This window comes from Lepisosteus oculatus, chromosome 3 (genome assembly GCF_040954835.1).
Source record: "Lepisosteus oculatus isolate fLepOcu1 chromosome 3, fLepOcu1.hap2, whole genome shotgun sequence".
Classification (NCBI taxonomy): Eukaryota; Metazoa; Chordata; class Actinopteri; order Semionotiformes; family Lepisosteidae; genus Lepisosteus; species Lepisosteus oculatus.
This window is the reverse complement of record NC_090698.1, coordinates 48176100-48203683: the sequence shown is the minus strand read 5'-3', so window position 1 is coordinate 48203683 and position 27584 is coordinate 48176100. Positions and strand designations below refer to the sequence as shown.

Genomic DNA, 27584 nt, shown 5'->3' with positions numbered 1-27584 from the left:
ACAATCAAGGACAAGGGAAAAATCTATCGGCAACGTACGATGACTCACTTGTGTGGCCATAAAAGAGGGCGATTTTTAACAGGACATGCACATTTATGACAAAAGGTTAGGTAAAAAAAAACTCAAAATGCACATACATTAAAAAATAACTGAAAATTTTATATTTAACAAAAGTTTGATCCTTGAGATTTACCATGATTTGAAATAACAGGAAATGCTTTCCAAGGAAGTGAGTATGCATTCAAATATACCCCAAACTGTCAGCTCTTTTATATAATGGTAATAATAACCGCAAGAACAACAACCAACTATTAGAGAACCAGAAGAGCGCTTGTGATTACTGATATTTCCACAGGAAACGGGACGAGAACGCAGTTTTGATATATTTCTAATATGCTATGGCTTGTGACATTCACATGTTTCATTCTTTCAAAACAAGAGGTGCCTTAATAGATTTAATTAACAGTCAATTTACTGTAGAAAAAAAATCTTCCCCGCTGCATTGAAGAGTGAATGATTAGAAGTACAGTGCATATGCTTAATAGGGTACAGACATAGTTAGTATTCAAGGGATTAAATAAATGAGGGATTTAAACAGCTTAACCCTGCAAGCCCTTTTTATTTAAATCTCCTTGGCAACTCTGGAACACTGTGCTGATAGCAAGAAAAAAAATATAATCACCATGAGACAAGCTATCATAAAGAGGCTTGTCTTAAAATTAATATTTAGATACCTATGTTTAAATTGAAATATATCTCATACAGTTTCAGGGGAAAAAAAAAGTTTTGAGGCCAGACCTGTAAATCTTTAAAACTATTAACAGTTCAGGTAATTATACTGTGCTCCAATTAAACTAAAACTAAAAGTACTGTAAGATATAGGCTACAAAAAAAAGATTTTAAACCATTTTATACAATAGGCTAGTTTAATGTTTGGAAAGAATGTATCAAAACACTGCAGCTTAAAGCATATTCTTGTGATGAATACGAGCACATGATCCTAATGTTTTCATTTTCCTCTGAAAGCATAGCATTTTAGTTCATTCTTGCAAATGACGGCAGAGCACAGCCACAAACAAGGCCTGGTATTTCAGCCTTCACAAAACAGCCATGAAAAATAGAAATTGCTCAGGTCTGTTTTGCCATTGGTAGCTATTCTCAGTCTGGGAAGCAGCGTGATGCTCTGGAGACAGACAGTGATATGGTTGTTCCCATGGGGCTGCAATACAATGACATTCCACTAACCAGGAGAACACAGGGCACATGAAGAGCCCACACACCTCTCACCTAAAATCACCCAAAAGGCTTCCAAGAGCGAGTTCAGAAAAAGATCTCAGAGCTGACTGATACAGTCAAGAATGCAGCTTCTAAACCATGTATTTAAAATATGACCATGGCTTTAGTAACCAACAGAGGAAAAATAACATTACAGCAGCTGTACTTTTGTCCCGATGATGATAAAATACCCCATCATAAGTAACAAATACATTGTCATAAGTTTGGTACATAAAATTGTTGCCATGCACCTATGATAAGACTACACGGTTTTAACATTTTGGAGTTTTTGTTGGAAAGTGTCCTTAGCCTATGTACACTATATCAGAGATCTCTCCAAACCATAAGATCATGTGCTATGTAAGCCCCTAAAATCATATTACAAAGATTCAAATTTGGATCTGGAAGTTGAGTGTTAATGCAATACATAACCGAAAGTGAACCAATTTAACATAAAATACACAGTACACACACGTAAACACTCACTACACACACTGAATAAACTGTTCCAAAGGTTACAGGACTTCACAGGCTATACAATATTTTTTACGCTTATGTTTACGGAATGCATAGAGAAGTGATTAAAAATAAGAGTCTTCACATAACGTGGAGCTCTATTTGCAGGCAGCAGTTGCACTCAATCGGTAGCTTACTTTACACCAACGAATACTCAACTTTGACCCTGTTGTGTGAAGTATGTAGCATATCAGCATACTAACATTTTCATATACACCTTTGGCTTAAAGATCTTAATGCCTTTAAGATCATAACCTTATGTAATAACAAAAGAACATGCTTCACGCTTTAATTCCAGTAATATGGTTTTGAATGTATCCTGTGTTTGACAAAATACATTACAGAAAATAGAGAAAAACTTAATTACTATTTACTGTTTAACTGCTGTTTGTAGACACAAAACCTTACTGTGTTTATATCATAACAGTTATTTTAAGAAGAGCAATATGTTAATTATTATTTTGAGATACTGTACAGATAATTATCCAAATGATTGTCTTTGGTTGTACCTGGAACTGGAAAACAAGATCATATAGTATTTTATGTACAGCTTATTTCTAAAATAGCAATTACATCTAGATTGGGCTCAGTGAGCGTTTCTCAAATTCACTGCCTTTGATCTACATGCCTCAAATTGTGCCAAAGCTGGGCTCAAACAATACATGATCGACTGTCTTTGTAAGTCAACAAAAAAAACTACAATCAAGTAGATCACTAGAACCACTTCTGCATTACTGCAAGCCTCACACTGTCAGATTTTCAGAGCTGCAGCTTTTATTTGGCAGAACAAATATGCTATTGTATAGCCTTGCATGCATTTAGTACTGGCCTGCATTTACAAGGAAATCCCCAAATGATGCCTCATTGTCATTCCAGTGCATAACATTATGAGGGGTTTCATTTTAGAAATGCTTTCAAACCAATGTGCTGCAGTTCATGTTTTGTGAACGGACATTGTAGACTTGGCAGACATAGGATTCTAATATGTAACGCGTCGGCTGCCATTTTTAAAAAAGCAGAATTTGGTCATTAAAACCATGACATCAAAACATACATCCAAGCTTCTTCCGTGCATCATAGTGCATTACACTTCACCTGGGTCAGCAGTTCCATTCCAAACAGATGTCCTAAACTGAAAACAATCATTTTGCCTCTCAGCCATCTCCATGGATACAAATGCAAGTAATAAAAATAAACACGCGTTTAAACGCCTATTTAGACGAACAGTGGCAACATTTACATAATTCTACTTTTTAAATCACCAATCAACTGCAACTTGTTAATTGAGCCTATAATTGTGTTTTTTTTTATTTTAATATGCGCAACCAGTAATTATCAACCTTTCTGTTTTTCAAGCCTATGTATGAGTAGGAGCTTTGAAATTCCATACATAGATAATTACCGGCAACTTTCCTTCTGTTCTTTACTTTTTTTTTCTCCGATCGCCTCCTCCGGCTCCACAGCGAAGGAACCCCCCATCCCCTTTATAAAAAAGCACGTATATTTAACAGAAATAGCCTGTTTTTTAATGTCCTTTTCTCCCCAGTTCTTGGCAAGTACAGGAGACGAGGTACCAATTTAATGAGCTAGAGGTGCGAACCGAGGGTGTCGCGGGGGAGTGAGGGAATTCTCCTGAGCGGTTGTCGCTTGTAAGAACGGCATCTCGCGGACGGCTCGCCAGATCTGCGCCATCTGTTTCCCTGGGTGAACGCAGCCTCTGCACATCCCGATATTCACTAACAGACTGGGAAATAATTAGCTGCGCCTCCTCACTCCACTGGGTCACTCCCTCACTTTTTTTTTTTACCCCTGAAGTGCTGAGTAAGGGGGGATGAATATTTACACGGACACACCCTCTCCCTGGTTGTGGTGGCAGACCATGGATGGCGAGAGAAAAAATACAAGAAAAAACAGCCAAGCGGTCTTGTATTTAAAACAAAAACTCCTGAGTTTCCAAAAGAAAAGAGCTGACACTGCCACTTACTCTTGTGCATGTTATTCAGAAGCCTGAACTGAAACTTAATTACTGTACTGAAGTGTAAGTAAATGTGTATATGTATGTACATGATGAAGTGTAATATCTCTACAGATTTAAACATATTTAAGAGCATATTAGCATTGCAACCTCTGTTGTCTGGAATGTTACAGAGCATTATTTTTCCAAACCCGTCAGGTAATAAAAAATACACACAAAAAAACCTGATCACTTTCAGTGACTGAATTAGAAGACATGGTTCATTTTTCAGATATGAACGTGTGCTCAAATTAGATCAATTTAGATGCATTAGCACCTATACAAAGATGAGGAAAGGAACCAGAAGAACATCAGAAAGGCAAGGAACAGTTTCTTCCTCCCTTACAAAACAAAATATTAGATTCATTTGTATCACTGAAACAGAAAAGAATATCACTAACCGTAACTCACTAGACTGTAAAATGAACCAGTGTTCAGCTTGCTTTGGAAGAGTAAAAAGTTCTGTCACTGTATGCAAGGCAATTAATTACATTTACCTATGTCAGCAAGCAAGTAAAACAGGGAACATTATCATCCATTTTATCTGGTATTAAACACTACCATTACGCCTTAAAATATGACCTATCATCATTTTGCATGTGTCAATTTTTCAGAAACGATATCTCCCATTACAATGACCATCTGCATTATCAGCACTCTTCGGTATCTTTTAACAGCATAGGCAGAATACCCTCCCCCCCATCGCTTAAATACTGTACATAAGAGACATCTCAGAATACAGCTGCTCGTCTTCATTCTATAGATCTGCAGGCTCCATAAATCATTAATCTTTGTCACTGCCACCCTCAGTTACTCAAACCATACACTGATTGGGGGCATCACTCTGAACTTGTGCTCCAGTGGGCTCAGCAAATGTCTCAAAATGAAGGCTCCTAGCAACAAATTAGTCCTCAATCTATTAGCTGGTGTAGAATTCTACACAAAGCACCTTTAGTAGTAAAAATGTAGAGCTGAACCTCAAATAGCCACCAGTATTGTGATACAGCCTGGCATTCATGCCTTCCTTCATTAAAGTGCAAACACTTTAAAGTTTATGACAAAACCACTTTAAATGATACTCAGCTCTAACAAGGAAAGCATTTACAAGCACTGATGCTTTTCAGTACAAAGGTATTTGAGGTTTTCCTTCAGTACATGCAATTACTTAGAAATCCCTGGATCATCAACAGGGTGGCATGGTGGCACTCTGGTTAGTATTGCTGCTTTGTAGCAATTCTACGGACCTGGGTTCATGTGGGTTTCCTCCCAGGTTCTCTGGTTTCCAACCACAGTCCAATAACATACTGGTAAGTTATTTGCATTCTGGAAAAATTGGCCCTGGTAGGAGTGTGTGCATGTTTGTGTCTGTGTGTGCTGTATGATGGACTGGCATCCCATTCAGGGTGTTTTCTGCCTTGTGCCTGTTGAATGCTGGGATAGGCTCTGGTTCCCCTGCTACCCTGAACTGAATGAAGCAGTCAAAAAATGGATGAATGGATCACCAATATGTTAAGATATACATAAGGTAGAAATAAGCCACAAAATCATATAGTATTTTGTTTTCCAAAAGCAAGGCCACTAGACTTTGAGAGAGTCTCAATGGAAAATATAACATTTTCTTAGAAACAACCTAATAATTCATGGGAAATCTCATTGTAGTGGCATTAATTAATAAGTAAAAGCATGACATGTAGGATAGAATAAGATAAAGTAAAAGTTAGGGGTACTGTATCACATATAGAATTTGCAGTAAATATCGGAAATAAACATTCATCTTGGGACCTCTTCCATTATATGAAAGATTTAATTATACATTAGTCATTTGCCTTGAGGTGCTCAACTGCGTCTTTTAGAGAATTCTCAAAGCCACAAATAATTTTCACTGCTGCATAATAATTTTACATGAAGAGGGATACCACACTACTAAGTGATCATCCCATACAATGCATCAACCGATTGCTGATTAGTATTTTTCAACCAGAATTTCTTCATTTTTCTTCATCTGATTACTTCAATAATACTAAAATGTACAAAAATGAACACTTCCACATTATTTTGCACAAGGATGAATAAGAAATTACATCATCAATGCTGCATATCAAGATGTAATGTCCACTTCCATAATTAGGCACATAATGATAGGCAGATAATGATATACCTAGGTAGTCAGTCCAAGAAAAAAATCAAAACACTTTCAAATCATAGCAGTGTATTTAACACACAGTTAATCTCACTGCCATTGCCCTAGAACTATTTCAACTTTCTAGATAAATGAGACAACTGACAATTTTAATTAAATAAACTCTCAGTTTGGTTGATTTCATTAGCAACAGCTCCTAAGACTCAAACAATGCCCACAGGATCACAGAATGTACATTATTTCAAGCAGGTTGGGATCATCTCCTGCTAAATAATATTAATTTACACCATAAATGCTGAAAGGCACATCTAACAATTCACCTGAGCTGTGAATACATACATCTTTCCATAAAACTGCAGTGTAGCCCATGAAGAGTCACCCTCAGGATGATCAGAAACAAATGAAGTATGAAAAAGAAGAGGACTTCCAACTTCAGGCAAATGTACCGCAGTAAACCTGTTACAGCTGGGTCATACATATTGACACCTCACTTACCACCAGAGAAGCTCCTTGTTCCCATCTAGAAAAAAAAATTACCTACAGTTCACTAAAATGAAATGAGCTTTCACTGCACAACAGATACTTGACTCACCATTATCATCCAAATTTGAAATGGATTTTTTTAAATCATCATACAAACTCTTAATTTTTACAGTTACTGGACCTTAAAGAATTGTCATTTTAAAATCCAGCATTATCCCTGAACATTATACTCTTACGAACACTATATCAACAGTAAAGGAGAAAATCCTGTAAGATTAAACATCACGACAGCTATCGGATCTGCAGCTATCAAATACAAAGCCTGTTAAGGGGTTTTCATTGGCAAATCGCTGATTCTTTTTTTTTGTCTTAAAATTTGGAATTTATATCCTATTTTCCAGATCAATCGCCAATTGTTTTTCAGCGCGCTATACTATGGCCCCAGAATGGCCTAATGGGAACCTGTGTGCTTTCACAACTCCAATGGGCCCATCTGCCCTAGTCATGTGACACCGGACACTGAGCACCCAAGTGCCTCACATGAAAGTGAGAGCTGAGTGGAGGAGTGGTATGTCTTCCACTCAAAAGATATCCATCCGAGTATAGAAGGCACTTATTCATTGGCATGCTGAGGAAACCCAGCCTGACTTCTGCTCACCAACTCCCAGCCAATCACACGCCAGGAATTGGAGATGGCAGCCAAAAAAAAAATGACAGGCTCAACTTGAACAAGTGACGTCTGAAATGCATAGCTTAACCTTCCCTCTGAGCAAGTTTCTTAACTGGTCAATCATTTGTCTCCAGGACAAATGTATTCCTGAAACATTACAATACATGCAGGGGGAAAAAAACAGAGAAGGCTGCAAGGGTCAGTGTGAAACCTAAAACCAACCCCTTAAGGTTCAGAATTTATGCCATTTTTTCAAAAGACATGTTGAGATAAAGAAAATAAGAGCTTGCGAGGACCCATTCAGGTTACCTAGCTAGTAGATGGTTGCCTCATCCAGCGGTTTCTTGAAAGAAGCAACAATGCCAACTTCAACAGTAGGATGTTCTAGACTTCCACAATCCACCGTACCTTCTTTGCTAAATATGCCCTTCTCTTTAGTTTATACTGAGTCTAGCAGTTTGAGTTTCAATGGTGATTCTGAAGGATGCTATAGGGTTACTCTATCAGTACTTTGAAGGATTTTGAACGTTTGAATCGGGCCACATCATAGTCTTCCCTCTGCAACACTAAGCCTTTGGCCTTCAGTGTAGGACAATGGTGATGTACCTGTATGCTCTTCTTTGGTCTGATTAGAGGGCACCAATAGCTTTTTTTGAAGCACACTGTAGTGCACTGCACAATTGTAACCTATCCCACCCTCAATTTAAATTCTGCACTTTTAACTAAAGATCCTAAGCTGATTGCCTTGTCATTGCTTTCCCACATTATGTGTCAATATGCACCCCCAAGTCTTCAAGATCAGCTTTTCCATTTAGAAATTTGCAGTTTGTTTTGGCAACCTGTATACAGACAAGAACAGAGTGTTTCATTAATTGACCTGAGGATCTCTTCCAGCCATTTCTTGAAAAAACACCAGGGTATTGATTTCAACATGAGGAACTTTCACATTCCTACTGACTGCACTATTCTCACATCTAATAGAATATTTAGTGCTAAAAAATGAACTAGAGACCAAATAATTCACCTTTTGTGCTTTAGCTACCATCTATGTGTGGATGTCTGCATCTGCAGGCATGGACATCCGCACACACAACTTCAGACAGAGCTATGGCTTTCATCAGCAGTTCCCTTCCTAGGCAGGGAATAACCTGTTGCCTGCTACTGTACTTCCTCACGGGCATTTCTTGTTTTACCATTTAAAGGACATACAATGTTAAAAGCATTCTTTACATATTTATGGCATTGTACTTGGTGTAAGGGATTGAAATTTCTGTTGTTTTAAAAGAGCCAAACAAGCAAACTCTGCCTTCTCTCTCTAGCTCTCTTATGGACTGTATAGCAGAGACTGGATACAGTTATTTTTTTTTTTACGAAGGGGTGCTTGTCTAGCACGGCCCCCTATTGAGCAGAAGGGCTCAGAAGTGCTTTATCTGCCAGTGTTTGTGCAGAAGCATCTGCCTCTTCACCGACAGAAGCAGATAACATGCAGCAAAAAGAGAGGTTTGTTCTGTTGTCTGTTTACACCAGCACTCCTCAAAATCATTCAATCCATTTCATTGCAGGACTTTGATACAACCAGCTCCTTAAGTGCCATTTAATTCAATAATTAAGGAGCTGGTTGCAAACTAAATCCAAAATCGGAGCAACCAGCAAAGGCAGGCTGTGGAGCCCTGGTTTAAATAACAGTAATAACTTTTCCCTCAGGCCCTATTTCGTTCACTACAGATTACATTTAGGAGGATGAAAATGACTTCTTTTAAAACATAATAGCATGAATAAAGATTTAAAACAAAGTACGTCTGGGATGTTGCGGGCTTTGCTGAATGTTATTTGTACAAAAGACCAAAAAACTGCTTTTATGAAAGGTGCCCTGTGCAATCCATAATTAGTGCTCTTACTACATATAGAACTCATCAGCAGAATTATTTACATTTGTTCTTTCCTGTCCTTGAAAATGAAAATTATACTTCTACTAAACACCAGTACTATACTATAAAATTCTGACATTTTTAAGAGCTATACTTTATTTTGCCCTTTTCTATAATTCCAGTTTTCACTGTTTCACTTTTTGCATTTTATTTTTTTTAAATTCTCTTTTGCAACAGCTTTTACATATCCACTTACTGCAAAAGACAGGAATAAAGTAATTTTTATGTAAAAATTAATCAAAATGTAACAAAAAATGCCTTTTTAGATCCTGAAAGTAATCTCAATGATATATTCCAATATTGAAATGCTTCACATTACACACTGAAACTAGGAAACGGACATTTAAATAGCTTGTGGACTAATCAATGAGTCATAGTTCACCGCCAGTTCACGTGTCAGTGCTTAATAGGGGCATATGCAATGTAACTACAGACCCTCAGGGTTTCTAAGAATATTATATAGTAGAGCTCTTGGAAAAATATAAAATACTTAAATTTAAACATATGCTGGTGAACCAAAAAGCGGGACATCTCTCCACAATGACAAAGTGCAAAATACTGTGTGCTGTTCATCAAGAGATCACTAGGTGCTTTGTCCAGAGACAACTAAGTTGCCAGTTTTGGCAGCAAAGTGAAATTCTGGCCTACCCTTATGATAGTCTGGGGAGAACAAAAAAAACAGGTGGAGGTTCTTGCCATATCTGACCAAACATCTAAGTTTTATTGTGTCTGCAATCTAGAGGAAAAAAACAATTTAGATTAGTATACTGAAGCTAACAGCTATATTACTGAGAACTACCAAGAAACAGGGTCAATAATACAAGTGCTGTGGTCCCTTTGTTGTTTCAGACTTGAACAACAGTAAAGCCCTATTATGATCACCAAGGACAAAACATTTAATGCACTGTACCTAAAAAGAGCAATTCACATACCAGTTGAATGACTCCTGGGTAATATCCCAATACTTCTCATGCCTCACTACAATCTGCTTAACCATGCCTTTGTTTACTAGACAACTTTATACATGTGGTTATGCATCTTTTACCAAAGAGAAAACCACCCATTGTATTGTTTAACAAAAATGTTTGTTAATGTCTTTTTTTCTGCCTCTTCCTGCCAACGTGTAGCTTGGTATGTCATGTGCAAGGTATTATTTCTTTACATTTCTCCATCCTCACAGCTTACGGTTATTTGTGTGAATGTTTTAAGAAGTCAAGCAGAAAGCCTAGCTTCAATTGCACAAAAGAAGTTTGTTAAGATGTATATAGAGTATTCTTATGTTACAAAGTTAAGAAGGTCACAACGCAATTTAAGTTGCTCGGAACTAAGAGGACATGAATAAGAGTCTTAAAAGATACACAAAGACATTCAAAGGAAAATCCAAAAGCTTCCACACATCCGAAAATAGACTTAAAAATGTGACGCGACCCAAAGGATCACAACAGATAATGGAGCCAGACCTATTCACTTGTTGAACTTTTTACCCATCCAAAGAAACTGTATGAATAACTCGGCGACTCACGCCAGATGAAGAAAAAGCATGAAAAGAACACGTGGAATTACGTGCAGTGGATGAAGAAAAAATTACTTCTAAAAATAAAATACAAATCAATGTAAATGAGGAAAAATGAAATTAACTTGTGGAAGGAGCTGGAAAAAGAAACCCTCTCTGACTTTGGCAGTTCCAGGAAAATTGTAATCTACATGCATTTACAGCTCTTAAATTACAAGGCGGTGTTTCGTATGACCCTGGAGGGAAAGGGAGTCTCTGGGACTATAGACATGGGTGGGCCAGGCCTTTGTTTCGGGGGCACCCACTGAGACACAAGAGGAAACTGCACCAGAAGTTTATAATTGGAAAATTAGTAACGGCAAGGGGAAGAAATTAATCTAAATCGGTCTTAAATGAATTAGCCAGGTTCTGTGTGGGGTGGACTTGTGCTTTTTCTCCCCCTGCCTGTGCCTCCGTGTAACAGATTTGTGAGCACCCAGATAAATCTGGAATCCTTGTCAAATTCTCTATAAATGAGAGAATTGTATTCTACCAATATATTTACAATGTTCAATACAATTCAATATATATAAACTTATAATATAATCTAGAAATAAAATGTAAGTGCCTTTATAATGTATTCGGTACTGTTCTTATATTTATTATATTAGGTTATTCTCACTTTTCCTTTCCAATAAGGCACTGGTGTTTTTAAAAGTCTCAAATTTCACTTACAGTAGAACGAACTCTTATGAACCAAGAAATACCTCCCAGAAGTACTAAGTAATGTAGTTTACTTACCCCCGTGTCTCACCCTCAGCACATGTAAAACCTAGAAGATTTCACATACAAATTTGTTTACTCTTCTGCTTAACTTCAGTTTACTGTGATTTGGAAAAAAGCTCAATGCCAGCAGGACATTTTCCCAAGCGTGAAGCCAACCATCCACCAAAAATGCTGTACATAAAAAGCATGAAATAACATCAAGGGGCATTTGTTACCTGAAGTGAAAAACAGGAGGTTTATTACCTCTGTGTTTCCTGAATAAGAGCCAACACTCAAGCAAACAAGAAATGCTCCACAAACTGCACACAAAGGACCTAATTCCAATTCCACTGAAAGACAACAAACTTTTTACGATTTCTTTATATAGCAGGTTTTGGCTCACCGTGAAGGGTCATTTGTGCCTCTGAGCAAGGAAATGAAGGCAAAAACTTCAAAATATTGAACTTTCCATTTGTTCCTCCTTTACTAAATCAACCCAAAACACAAGAAGAGACTCCTAACATAACAGCAGCTTTGCATTGTGGGAATATAGAGGAAAGGAGAAGGAGAACTTTGCCATTGTGAACTCTGGGAAGTTTTATTTTTGAAAACCTTCTTATACTGTATTTCCATAGGCCATTTTATTTTGCAAATTAGGTTGGCTTACAACTGGCAAATTAAGTATTTACACTAGCAAATTAACATTTGATGAAATGTTAAGGCTAAAGTACCTTTGCAGACAGGATCTTGTAAATGTGTTTGTAGTGCTTACAGTTTGGTGGAAAAACTCTTAAATATAAGCACCCCATGTGATCTTGTATAATGCGGCTGAAAACCATGAAACAATGACATACAGAGAGAAGAAGTGAAACTGCTGCATTAAGTGATTGCAACAAAATCAAAAGTGCTTACACACATCTTAAAACACATCACACTTTCAAATGTAGTTCAGGAGAAGCCAGCCAGCCAGATGGAACTTTATTTTGGTCAAACAAATGAGAGTGAATAAAGCTTAGGTATTACAAAAACATGATGGTACTAAAGCAAAAGGTAATGAACTCCCCTATGACCAGATGAAAGAACTGCATTATGGATTAATCTGCCCTTTTTTCAGACAGAAAAGAAAAGGGTGCAACTGAAGAGAGACAATAATACCTAGAGAATAAGCATTTGTCGATAGTTTGGAATTACATCTCTCCTTGTTTGCAAGCCAGGAAACAAGACACCATAAGGTACCATTATTGCCAAGAGGCACTGCATTTTGGTGAGAGACACTATAAAGAAATAAAGCACACTCATTGTGCAGCTCTTATTGTCAGCATTTTTATGGATGAGTAGTAAAAGTCTGTTGCACAACAAAATTCAAAATGGAGGTGAACAAAATATGAAACAAATGCTTCTAAGCAATGCACAGTGGAAACAAAATAGGTTTTTGTGTGTGTGTGGTCCTATTGGAAGGCACAGAGAAATGCCCCTGTGTAGATAAATCAGTTTAGCAGGGATATCCTGCTCAAAATGGCTGTAAAAGCACAGCTGTACTCCACTGCTGTTTGTATAACAATCAGCTATAGCAGAGATCCACAGAGGCCTCCAATGGGGCTGTTTTGTCTAAATGAACTTAACAGAGACCCAAAGTAGACTTTTCTTTTCTTGTTCTTTTGGGTGGGGGGGGGGGGTTTGAGATGTTTTGGGGGGGGGGGGGAACTGACACCTGTTCTCCAGCGTAAGTGCGGAGGTCACACAATACATGTTTGTGTGAGAAGGAACACCGCTACGTCGCTACGTGATCCTGAGTCGCATTACAGGATGAAAAGTTACACCAGGCTTTTACACACACGGAGGGAAATGAATGCTGAAAATGCAGTCCTCTGCGCCAGCTGTTTAAAATGCAAAAGCTAGCTGTCTGGGCACGTGGTAATGCTGTAAGTATACAGTTATACTGCAGAAGGTGAAGATACCGTATAATAATATGGTTATTATACCTAAGGGCTGTTGCTCTGTTGCAAAGGCTACATTACTGTTGCCTGACTAACAAGTATCAAACTTTTAACTGAGAAGTCACAATGACTGCATTGTGGCACATTTGGAAAATTAAATCCCCTCTTTTATTGTTATCTACAATATTTTAAGTATTTCAGACTACCTTATTAAAAAAGTATTAAGTCTTTGACTTGCATGAACAATGAAAAGCATTCAAGGACCTTGTTTTAAAGCTTTGTAGTCCCCAAGGCTGTTTTGGGTCAGAAACAAAACATTCCACGATGTACGAACTAGACAGCAATAACCTTTGTGGAAAATCCAAACACTGCCCAGTAGTGTCCAGTTGTCAATTGAATTCGTCATATACAGAAGGTTTGAAGTAAACCCACAAGAACAACAAATACTACATAAAAAAAAATCTCCAACACATGGCTTTAGCTGTTGAACATTAGCTAAAACATAACAGATGGCCAACTAAAGATTCACTAGATTACTATAGCTATCAAATATTACTGTGAAGTGACACTCAGAGCCGGCAGAGCCAAAAGGTCCTAAGGAAGGAAAGCAGGAGTAAAACATCCCCGAAAATAAGCTTCAGTATTTAGAATATACCGGTAAGCATGGAAACCTCTAGACTTACAACTGACAAATTAAAGAATACAATGCTAAGAACACATGCAAAAATCTGAACTGATCTTAATCATTTTCTAGATAACCAATTAAGGATAGTTATTTTCCAATAAAATATTTTTTTCTTCAGATTATACTAAACCTTTCCATCTTCTAATGGTAGTGATCACATGGTAAATGGATGTAATTTTTCCACTTCCATTTTATTTCACTCCAAATGAATCTATATTGATAAAATCCAAGCCTGGGAAAACACTTGGCAGATGATGTTCAATGCAGACAAATGCACACGATTACAGTAGAAACAAATAGTAAAGTAGTCTTTGCTTCATAATGACTACTTTTTATTTTTAGCATTTTTACATGATATGTCGATATTTTCATTTTTACACAATGGGGGAATATATAAATACATATACTATTCAAATCAATGGGTGCCATGTTACAATTGCATGATGTACTAGTAACACGTCATTTAGAATACTGTGCAGATGCTATGTTGCAAAATAGATATTGCTCCAGCACTGGTCCAAAGAAGAACAACCAGCTACATTCCCAGACTTTAAGAAATGTCCTATCGTGACATGTCCTATTGCTTTCGGCTAAAGGAACCGAATAAAAGCAATGGATCAGCTAACCTAATTCAAATATTCCCAATTCTCCAAGGCAATCCAGTGGACATCTTCAGAATCAGCAATGAAACAAAGCAGATGACAGGTAGAATCTAGTGGTGCATTAAAGTGCATTAAAATCTGAGAATAAGAGGCACTTCTTTTAAAGATCAGATAAGATGACTTTATTAGGAATTTGTCTTTTTACATACCCCAACTTGCTCTCCGTGAGACACACAGACAGGGGGAGAAGCTTGGGGTCAGAGCGCAGGGTCAGCCATTTATACGGCGCCCCTAGAGAAGTTGGGGTTAAGGGCCTTGCTCAGGGGCCCAACGGATTAGGATTCCTCTGCCGGCTGCAGGATACGAACCGGCAACCTTCCAGCTACAGAACCACTGCACCGCCCTTTTTTGTGAAGGGCATTGGGGAATACTGAATAACCTACATAGCTATTACATCAAGCTACCTAGCTACCAAAGCCAATACCCTGGCTTCTTTCAAGAAACAGCTGTAAGAGATCCTCGGATCAACTAGCTACTAAAGACAGGTGGGCTAGATGGGCTAAATGACCACTTCTCTCTTGTAAACTTTCTTATAATCTAACGAAGCTGTCACAAATAATATTGCTGTTTATACCACAATAGTATTTATCAATTACTTTATGTTAAACATGATTCTTAAAACAAGGCAATCTACTGTAGTTCTGCATTTCTGCAGGGACATTTCCCTGGATTGTGCAGAGATAACACACAACGTGCATGACTTAATCTCTTGAAAACACTTCAAGGTCAGTTTTCAACACAACGTAATATTTCAGCAATGCATTAATATCCATTTTTCTCATGTCCACTAAGGCATTCAGTGTAGGAATAGTCTACTCAAGCAGCAGAGATGCACACCCTGTGTTTCAAACAGCCCCCGGAGGACAGATGCATCTTTGCACAGGAGGACTAAGAAGCTGTGAGTCAGTGACTAGGTAATGAGCTGAATACAGGATACTCCATGCCATCATGGCTGCAATCCAAGGTGTTTCCATGTTAATCTAATCCACCTCAGATCACAAGAGAACTGGCCAATTCTGGCAATGAAGACTAAAAAAATTTGTATCCCTTGTTTCATGCATAGAACAATCTGCTTCCTAGAGACTGTGGAGCTAGGTTGATACCTCCCCAATGTATATAAAAAAAGGATCTACTGATAGTATTTCACTTTTAAAAAAATCCCAATATCAACAGAATTATTTCTGGAAAATCCAGGCTAGAAAGCGTTTTTCTCCATGAACAGAAACTTTTTTTAAACTAGTCTAATTTATATCTATATATAAAGTCAAACAGGGCTCAGAGAAGCTCCAGGGTCAACAGAGATTATCCAACTTCCTGTTCTCAGTTTCTGACAACTGCTTCTAAGTAAACAGGCAGTTTTCTTCTCCTATTAAAAGCATTTTAAACAATAGAACTGGGTGGAGCCATTCTGTGTGCTATCATCAAGATACTTAAGACGTGTGCTCCAAACAGTAACAGTAGAAGGCACAGGGATAGTGAAGACAGACGGCTACACATTAGACCACATCCTCTGCCAGCCTCATATTTGACCGAGGTCCAAAGAAATCATTAGTGGATATGGTGCAGTTGTTCCAATTGCCAAACACTTTGCAATTTTATACATTTCAGCATTCTATAGTGGCTTCAGACAGCAAAGAAATGAACAGTAGGATGTGGTTTCAATCACAAAATAGTAGAATCAGCATTCAGTAAGCTAAAGCAACGCATATTTGCACTGACACTGCACCTTCAAGCGAAACAATGCATCAGAACTGCCCAATCATTCCATTTCAAACAACAGAAAATTAAAGGGAAGATGGAGGGTTCTGTAAAATACGATGCGGGATGAAGCGCATCAGCCATCTTATACCATAGAGTAATTAAAACGTTTCTTGGCATTGATTATTTAATAAAATGAAGAAAGAAAAGAAATATATCTCAATTTCACAGCAAAAGAAAAACAAGCTACAGACTTTCATTTATGCACAACTACCTCAAAGCACATTTCAGAAAGGATTTTTTACATTGGGCCTTAAAACCTTAGCGCGCTAAGTGCCCAATGGGAACGCACACTCTATATTCAGCCATGTCGGAAAATTCTTCCAATATTGGCATCAAGTGCTGGCAGCAGGGAAAGCCAAGTAATGCCAAATCTATCCCCCCCCCCCAAGACACAAAGTATGTACATATTTATCTTCGGCGATATGCAAATTCACATAAAAATATATTAACATGACCACAAAGGGTACTGTTTTTGTTTCTTTTAAGTGAACGTGACCACTAATCATTAGATACAGGAGACAAACTGCATATAAAATTAGACCTAAAATTTAAAACCGAACCAGACTCGCTGTTTCAGATTTTGTAATTTCCTAATTTTAAGGTCTACTGCTTCAAACATCAAAATGGTGATTGACTTCCCAGAGACACTTTTTTCTTCCCACAAAAGATTGTGCTAAACTAAAAGTTACAGAGCTCAACGGAAGCAGTCTGAGAAGTGACAATATTTTGAAAATGAACAATTAAAAATGCATAACAGCACCGGCAGTAAAGAAATATTTTCATTAATCTGTACCCTGACTTTCCCCCGTAGCTTGCCGGGATAGGAACAGCCACCAGGAACATGAATTGAAAGAAGTGGTTAGGAAATGAATGGATGGAAAAGATTAAAAGACACTCTTCACTATTGTCTGAAATGATGGAGTCTGAATTACTAAATCCTGTACAACTAAAAATATATAGTTATACATAATAATGGCAATTTACAAGATGAACATAGAGTTTAGTTAAAACAACTGGTGTGTTTGCACAGACAGGGCATTTTGGGTAAGAGAAAAATATTTGGATTCAACCAAAATCTATCATAAAAACAGAGAATGAACTTTTTTGCAGGTAGTAGCTGTACCACAGTGACTGCATGTATTCATTTTTTAAATGGTACTGTTTATAAAGATACACCCCCCATTTTAGTCCTAAAAATATCACCGTTATTCCTTTGTTAGCACTTCCCTCATGTGAGTAAGCAGACATTTTAGACAGCTGTATTTACTTTGAATAGTTGTAGAGGAACTAGCAACTAATTTTGCTTTTAAAGTTTAAACATTTTTTAACTGTCTATGTAGTCTTCTGGCCCATCAAGCCAAATAAATGTGAGGTTAATTTAATTGAATCTGCACAAATTGAATTTGTCAATTAAATGGCATAAGGCACAAAAAACACTTGTTTCACACAATTGTAAATTTGTCCAGTAGAAGCCATAATAAAAGATGAAGGCTGATACTTCTACCGACAAATGTATAGAATAAATCTGTACAATGTTGTCCCCAGCATATAGAACAAGCTTTGAGGTGACATTCTGAAACATAACTGGAACAAAAACTCTCCTGTGAAGCTCTGAAGCCAAACTGAAACAATACAACACAAAAGGGACTCAAAGCCCAAAGAAAAAATATGGATTAGATGGTTTTCGGTAAATGCTGCATTCTTTCCTATTATTTTGTGTTAGATTTAAGACAGCGTGGGGATAAAGAAGGGGGAAGTAGAGGACGACTGTGTCACTTCTCCTTTCACCAGTTTAATAAAGCAGCTTTCCAGCATTTATACAACTGGCGTCACAGGCGTACTGGAAACACTGACTAATGCAAGAGAATCAATGGAGGAAGCTGCACCTCCAGTTTTATCTGGACCACTGGAAAGCAGCGAGATTCAGCCAGGAGAAACGCCGACTTCCCAGTCCCCTCCTCCCACACCCCCATCCCCCCACACCAGACTTCTCCCTCATCTTAATCCGACCGCCACCGCTGCCACACGCTCTCCCAGTTTATATTCACGCACACACCCCTGCTCACTCGCACACAAACACGGAAGCCCGTCCCCCCCTTCTCCACAAGCTCACTACGCCCCTCCCCTCTTCACTCGTACCGGCCTGGCCTGGCCCTCAGCTGAACTGCTTTGTACTGACGTCAGCCAGAGACTAAGGCAGCATTCCTAAACAGTAGACAAACCCACTGGTGGGAAGCTTAGAAAGCCCTCAGCTGTAGTGAAGAAAGCACAGGCTTGGCGGTGCGCCAGACTTCTGAGCTCAGCATTTTGTAATGCACTTCCTTTTTACTTAACAGCTTGCATAATGCCTCCGCCAAATCCACCTTTAACCCTTCATCTCCTGGACTCTGCGCCGTTCACACAAGAGACAGGAGGGCTCCAGACCGCGAACAGAAGCAAGGTCATGCGACTGTTACCAGAGACGGGAGCAGACAAGGAGTCTTTTCTAACAGCGAAGTATTAACCCTTTGTAAACCAGTTTTGTGCTAAACGTTTATGGAGGGTTGGTATTAATCGAAGGGTCGCCATAAAAAAATTACAGAATCCGAATTTACTGCAGAAAGGCAGTCGTGACACACGGAGTACAAATGTTTTTGTTCTCGATTGTCTCCACAAAAGTTAGAAGAATCAAGGTGTTTATTCTTAAATGAAAATGTAAAGCAAATGTGACGCCTTTCTTCTAGAAGTTAGGCTTAAATTGAGGAAAAAACAAAAGCTCTGTTACACATCCCGCAGGCTCAATTGCAAAACCACAATGATGTTCCATGATTATGTTATGATTGAGAAACACAAACCTGACGTAAAGCAGAATGAAATTCACCTTGAGCTGTAACTTAATAAACATCAATATAATTTCAAAGCCAAATACCCCTGACATTGTAATTGTATTAATGTCCTGAAAAACAATCTACTCGCACGATTCATCAAAACAATTAAAATTTATATTCTGTAAAAAACTTAAAAAACTAAGAGCAAGTCGATGGAATCAGTAAAAAATATGGAGCATAGCTATATGTATACACATAGAAACAGAATTTCCTAAACATTTCACATGCATTTGGATTTAATAAAATATTTATCACTTAACAGCCTTAAATTTATTCTTAACTTACAACAGTTAAGTAGTACATGCATACAATTTATGGAATGCATGCAAAACCAAAAACATGATTTATCACAGAACTGTGTCTATATGAGTACAGCACTCAAAACTCACACAGTTTTTGTTTTCTCAATTTCTCTGGAAAAGTGTTACCTGCACCAAGATGAACAGTTATACAACATACACAAATAATACCACAGCTTCTGTTGTAAAGACTGTAAAACTACTCTTAAATGGCCCTCTGACTAATTCAGGGATATTATATGTTTATCATCCATCCTTTCATACCGACAAGATCAAAAAACCAAACCTATTTAATCAAGAACATGGAATATTATGTGGGTGCCTGATCCAAGTCTTCCATATCCTCAAAGGCAAACTCAACCTAGTGGACTCAGTGAGACAACTGGAAACTACATGGAAGAGCAATTAAAACCGAGAACAGGAGGCATTACTTTTTCAACAAGGTTATGGGAATACGGAACAAGCTACACTGCCATGTTGTTGAAGCCGATACCCCGGCAACATTCGAGAAACAAGCGGATAAGATCATTGTGTCAATAAGATATTAACTGCCAAACGGGATAGATGGCTGAAATGCCTCAACTTGTTTGTAAACTTTGTGTAACTTTTTACTTGCTTATCCACTGAAAGCAACCTAGCAGCACTGGGAGTCGCTGAAGGTTAGAAGCATGTGAAAGCCTGATGTTTATTTTGTAGAGCATTACTTTCAATATGTTCATTCCCATTTGTAAAAAAAGCACAGTTAAAAGTGTATCTTTTGAGCCATGCAAAAGGTTGTCTTCTTAAATCATTTTATTGATGTCTATACATTTTTCTAAGGGGAAGAAAAGAGAAGTGATTCATCTAATCTGTCACAAAAAAAAATTAAAAAGGGGGAAAAGAAACCATTTTTACAAGGAACATCAATAGGCAACTGTATTGACATGGTAACTCTGCAAACAATGAGGCTCTTGTCCAATATTTAATAATATATTTGAATTGGTGTCTCATGTGCCTGTGTACACCTCAAGCAAAATGGACGTCATTAAGCATACGGTCCATGCGCAACTATAATGCAATCTATCACGTCAACTAAGAGATTTAAAATGCAAGCTTAATAAAATAATAGTAATCATTTGTTTTGGTCACTTTCATTTAGCAAATTCTCCGAGATGAGTTACACGATTATAAGGTAATGTCAAAAGTATAAATGAATATAACCATTTATACAGCAAGGCATTTACACTATGTAATGGGGGCACTTGCAATTCATCAGCATTGCTACATGTCTCTAACTTACATGAACACAGAACATAAACACAGGCCAAATGAGAAGACATTCCCTAGCAGGCTGCGGACCTGGAAATATGCTCAGTGAAATGTTTGTATATACAAAACATCCAATTAACATCCGATGGGACAGAGATTAAAAACAAACTAGGAAGTATCCAATTGAGAGTGAGTAGAAGCAACTGGAGGTCAGAAAACGGAAATAAAGTCAGAATGTTGTGAGGCTGCATGCAGAGAAGCCTGAATGTGAAAAGACACAGATGTGAAGCTAGCTGATGGAGCAGGTGGTTGTCCACTACACTGCCAGTATATAGTATTTGCGCCAATGTATGTATTTGGAGTCCCTGAGGATTTCTTCCTCCAACAGTTGAGGAGGGTTGGCTTTGCCCAATAAACTCTTGAGCATTGATGTCCTTCAGGCTGTGGACTTTCCCTTTTCATCATTCAACCGGTGAAAACTGGATGCAAGAAGAATCTCCATACGCCACACCTCTATAACTAGCCCATACCCTACTGTAATACTGTACATTTCATTTATAGAAACGAGTTTATCTCTAAGCTGTTTTCCTCCTGTCCAAAATGAAATGTACTCGCTTTACAAGAACAGCCTTGGTCCCTCCATCAACTCTGGGATTTGTGCCTATCTTTTTATTGGACTTCAAAAGGGATTAAGAAAAAGGTATCTTTTCACACTGGAAAAAAAAATGAGTAGGGTCTTTCACACATTACGGATTCCTTAAATTATGAAAAGCCTCACAGCTCGCTCTTCCATGTGGCTGGGGGCGAGACACTCAACGGCCAGCAACAAAGCTGCTTGCATCTGAAGCCAACTAATGAAGCACGTCTCCTCACCTGTTAAAGGGCAAGTCCGCCCTACAGTGATCTTTTCTTGGGTCAAAGAATTGCAGCTGCAACAATCACCACTTCCTATTGATAGTGGTGGCTGGAGGGGTCATGTTAAGCTCATGGTGATTTAGCCTCTCCACACTGAATATACAAGATAATTCTCCACTTGGTAAACAAACAGCCCCTCTCACAACAATGGGATGAGGGGAACTGTGCATCTTTTATATACTGTACAATCAATGTAACTAAACACAAAGTACAATGGAAGGCCTAATCCCTTCTACAGACACACAGTGTATCCTGCTGGGCCTTATTATTGTTTGAGAGCAGAACTTGCAGCTCAAGGCTCTGTCAACAGTGGCGCCAGCCCGGTTTACAAAAGACACTCCGGACCGAGTTGGCATCTCGTGACAAAGAGCGATAGCTGCTAGCATTTGCTGGGAAGGGTCCTTCTCTACAAAACCAGCTGTGCTGTGTCGTGCATACAAACACACTGGGGGGAGATATCCCACAGTCAAGCTGTAGTCGCAAATTAGGTCAATGCGGGTCATCACGCCATAGTCTCAGATGGCTAGAGGGAAGAGGCCGGGTTAAAGTTTCAAGGAAAACTGAAAGGGAGAAAAAAAACATTTGAATACCGAAACAAAGTAATTTGTAACAGAACTTCTTACTAATGCCCCATAAAACAAAGTACATGCTTGTACTGTAACATGCATCCGTCTCATAAAATGCCTGTATTAATCGCTACAGAACAAAAACATACGCTATGCAAGTGATCGTACACTTCACCTCGGTCAAAACTACATATTGTAAAAAAATGGAAGCTCCATTCTATGCAAACGCCCTGTGATATTTTAAGTAGCCATTGTTTCAGGCTGCTACAACTTCTTTTTTTAATGCCAATGCAAGTAACACTGAAGAGAATAAAACAAATTCTTATTCAAAAGGACAATCTGCTAATACGCAGCCTCACACAGAATTTTATTAGGCTATTTGGTTATAATGAAGGTTATCAAGCTGGGCAGCAGTCACGATTGACATTATAATGCTCTTTACCTGTGCAGAAGTGCTCAACTAGCCATGAACACATGAAGGCAGGTTGAGTCATCTTGGGTAACTGCATGGGTACCCAGGTTATTCATGAAAGAAATGTGAACATGCATAACCCTTCACCTGAGGCTGCTGCGCTCTGCTGCATCACAATTTAACCCCCCACCCCCAACAACAACCCTTCTCTAGGGCAGGATAGAAGATCACCAGTGATCAGCTGTTACATAAACTCAGGAAGCATGTTAAAATTGGACTCTAGATGGCTGTTGAATAAATAACAAACCATAAATTTTAAAACAAAAGCCATCTCTGAAAACTCACCTAGTCAATAAAGTGAAAAAAAAAACATGTTAATTTATGTCTGGGGTCCCCCATTTTCAAATTACTTAAAACAATAAATTAGCTTGGCGACAGCTGCCTTCAGTCTGTACATCACATTTACAGCAATATGGAAGAGCAACCCTTTTTTGTCGGCTCTAACTCTTTGCTGACAAGTAAATGGTCTTTTATTGCCCGTAATTCCATCCATTTCATGAGCATTACTGTGCAATTAAATGTCTCTGGAGTTCAGGCCCCCAAGAAATTTATGCCACCAAGAACTTCATCTTTGTTAAGGATCCTCATATATACTACACAGACATCTTAAAAAATCTATATTTGTTCAGAGCTTGCATTTTTAAAGCTTCTTCCTGGTTTTGATATAAATGACTGCACAACGTCTAAATCTAGCAGCCATATCACCCTGCAACTCAAAACTGGCAACCCACTGAAGCTAAGCAGGTGTGAGCCTGGTCAGTACTTGGATGAGAGACCTCCTTAGAAAAACTAAGGTTGCTGCTGGAAGAGGCGTTAGTGGGGCCAGCAGGGGGCGCTCACCCTGCGGCTCATGTGGGTCCTAATGCCGCAGTGTAGTGATGGGGACACTATACTGTAAACAGGCGCCGTCCTTCGGATAAGATATAAAACCGAGGTCCTGGCTCTCTGTGGTCATCCCAGGGTGTCTCTCGAAAAGAGTAGGGGTGTAACCCCGGCATCCTGGCCAAATTTCCCCATCGGCCATTATCAATCATGGCCTCCTAACAACCCCCCTCTGTGAATTGGCTTCATTACTCTGCTCTCCTCCCCACTGATAGCTGATGTGTGGTGAGTGTTCTGGCACACTATGGCTGCCGTTGCATCATCCAGGTGGATGCTGCACATTGGTGGTGGTGGAGGGGAGTCCCCATTACCTGTAAAGCGCTTTGAGTGGAGTGTCCAGAAAAAGTGCTATATAAGTGTAAGTAATTATTATTATTATTATTATTATTATAATAATAAATGTTTATCATTTGTGATGACAACAGTCCTGAACTCACTCCCCTGTTGACAGCACACGGTTACCACACTTCCAAATGCTTTGTCCCGGCAGTATATTTTTGATAAACTAGTATTACAATACTTAAAAAATACACTCATTTATTCTTTGATTTAAATGCTCTAAATATGAGTTATATTTTGTCTGTTTATTACAGTTTGTAATTTTTGTAAAGAATGAGCATCTCTTTTTAATTGCCAAATACAGGACCTCTGGTCACTAAAAGCACAACCCATTCAGTTCTACAGAACTTATTGTGCTTTTTCCAGCATAATAAAACTACTTTTATTAATAAGTATTTCTATGGTCATAGTTCAATCAAAGTATGTGTAAATATGCTTTTTAAATACTTCAGAAAGATCTTCCATTGTTGATAAAATCAGGATGCCAGCTTTAAAATATTTCGACTACCTTCTTACAAAAACCAGCCAACAGTGGTTCTATAAGTGGTTCTGTGATAAAAGAGTGGCAAGCTTTTTTTATAATGTGCTTCGTCGCCCATGCTGTCACACAATGATGACATCTCTGGAAACTTTTGCATTTTAACTGTCTGCTCAGTGGTTTTCTGCAGATGTCTATGCAAACTGTAGCTCTTGTCAAAACAACAACAAAATAGGTGACATTTGAATGTGACATTTACTGAAATAGATATGTGGGACTGATGAGGCCTGGAGCTGCAGGCTTCAGACTAAGAACACTAAGGCCTAGCAGCCCTGTTCGCCCTAGGTATGTTGACACTCTGGCCATCCCCACGACGATTGGAGCTGACAAGCCCTTTCGCTTCCTTTAACTCCAACTTCCCCTTGGACAAAGTTCTACCAGTCACATGGACGTGCAAGGCAGAGAGTTTATTTTTTGTACATTAAGAGGAAACTGGGTTTTATACATAGCTCTGCAATGACTACTATACACTAACACATGCCTCTATATTTTCTTTTTGCTAGAAGCTGAACTGCACTCTTATTTAACACTAAAAAGATCTTGTGGATTCAAGCAGACTGTTACCTCATCTTTAGGACTATTAGAAAATAATACACCTGCTTCCTCTGTTATTTAGACCAACACAATCAGCATGTTCATGTAATATTTTTATTACTTAGTATTATCTAGTGCTCAGCAGACATGGCATTATATACAGGCACGTATCACCCTTATCCTGCATTGGATTCTTGTTCAAACACATGCGAACAAAAGCAAAAATTCATTAAATGCAGTGTGAAGGAAAAGAAAATGCCTGTAGATGGGTAAAACTGCCACTGTCTCCATAAACATGTTAAGATTAGAGGCAATCAGCATACAATCATCTATAAAAGAATCTTCTGCAAAGCTAACCTGAGAATAAGCAACACAAAATTACGTGCAGACGTTACTGAAAACAACTAGCTAAGTCTCACCAAGGAACCTAAAGGTCAAATTAAACTAAAGTTTTTTTTTTTCCCATCTACTAAACTAATATGATATCTTGACCTATTCAGTGTATCAAAGCAGACACTGCACTGACAACAGCTTAAATATCATATTTTGTGAAGTATTATTTATGTTAAAATTGTCCATCATGAATTCAGGATGCATTTGAAACAAACTAGTTTTCATTAAAATTTAACCAATCATCCTGCATCTAGTAAACAAGGGCTGACCATGTAAACATGCAGAACCTCCAATCACAGTTGAATAAAGAGGAGGTAAACAAAGCATTCCCATAGGCCATATTTCAACCTCAACATCGTTTGTAAGGACCAGTGTTCAGGAAGGGCTGCGCACATCATAAAACAAGATACCACTTCAAGTCATAAATTAAACTGACAGCTTTACGTAGTCATCTGTCTCCCAGCCAACGAGAAGCTACTGAACAGTACCCTACTAAATGTATAGCTGCTGTTAGCTGAATGGCCCAACATATTCACTGATGTCTGTGGAGATCTAGTGGAACTGATGACATGACATGCCACAGTTATAATAGCAATCACACATAGAGAATCCCTGATAGAGAGACATTGGTCTAATGTTTTCATAGAACAGCATATATAAGAAAATTAATAGAAAAATGATAGAGAAATAATTAATAGAAAAAAATAAAAGTAAAAATAAGGGGTTAATGCTCAAATTGAGGTGAAGTAATTAGAAGTGTACCTCAGGAATCTGTACTAGGACCACTGCTCTTTCTAATTTATATCAATGATATAGATTCTGGTACAGTTAATAAACTAGTCAAATTTGAAAATAAGCCTCATTTAGAATATTACGGGCAATTTAAGTAACCACGTTACAGTAAAGATGAAAAGCACATTTCAGGACTTCAGGGGATGTGCTATAGAATTCCAATCCTCTTTAGCGCTGAACAGAGAAGACTGAGGGACCCAATACAAGTATTCAAAAACCTAAAAGCACGGACAAAGTCAACCCAACAGATTTCTTCAGAGTAAAGAGCGAGAAACAGACACCAGAAGATACAAGTGGAAATGGCACGGGAAATCATTTCAGAAATAAGAATAGAAGGCACTCCTAGGATGTATGGATGCATTTCACAATACAAGAGACTGTGCAATAAACTAAAACCTAGGTTCACTTTTCTGATGTACACTTTGCAGTAATCCTTGGTGACATCAGAGTTGAAGCCAAAGAAGCTGAAAACACAAAACGTCAGTTGTCATAAAAAATTTACTGGGTGTTAACCGCTCTCCTGCTTGAAACTAAAAATCTGTCCGAACGCTGTGAAAAGTGGCGGGGGTGGGGGTGAGTAAATGGTGTACAGCTGGTCTCACATTTTTAGTACTTGGCTCTAGCAAGTACCCCAATGCTCCTCACCAACACACAAGCAAGCTGCTTACTAGAGACAGCGCATAACCACAGACAGGGTGAGGACAGAATCCAAATTCACAGTTACAAAAACACACACGTACACAAAGCCCACCCACTGTTTCATCAGTGAGGGTTTCCAAAAGAGAACATTCCTTGTGTGATGAACAAAGGTGAATGTCTGCTTGGAGTAAAGGAAAAATAAAAACAAAGGGAATTCGAGAAATCGATTCCCTGGGTCATGTGAATACCCCAATAAATATCTGCTCATGTGGGAAAAGAAGAAAATCCTAATCTCACAGCACCTTAGTTATAAGAGAGGGGTTTCGTTTAAAGGACAGAGAAAAAAAACTAATTATTTTAAGAGCCCCAGACTCCTTTTGGTTAACCCGAGAAGCCACCTCCATGCATGTGAAAGTTTTGCGCTTCCAGCTGTTTATCCATTTGTGTGTCCTGTAAAGCTCTGTCTAATTTTGCACCATAGACCTTTGTTTCTCCCAAATGACCAGTGGAGTCTGCTTCCCAAAAGCCTCCAGCGAGAGGTTTTGTCAGCTGTTCTCATCGCAAGCAGCTGGGGACTATGGAAAACAAATTACAACTGTCTGAGAATGAAAACGAATGAAGCCTTCGAACAGCCGACAGCCATTCTCTCCCCCTCCTCCTCCTCGTCGTCGTCGTTGTTGTCCTTCTCACTCTTTTGGTTTTTGAAGTATCCCCTTGTGACAACCAGTCGGGCACCAAAATTAAAAAAAAAAAGGCCCAGGATTTGCATTAA

At 38.5% G+C, this 27584-nt stretch overlaps 1 protein-coding gene across 3 annotated transcripts in view; it reads right to left on the bottom strand.

Moving 5' to 3' along the window:
- The window catches only part of zswim6 (zinc finger, SWIM-type containing 6), a 97069-nt gene that overhangs the window by 41509 nt on the left and 27976 nt on the right, over positions 1-27584 (bottom strand). The window lies entirely within an intron of this gene.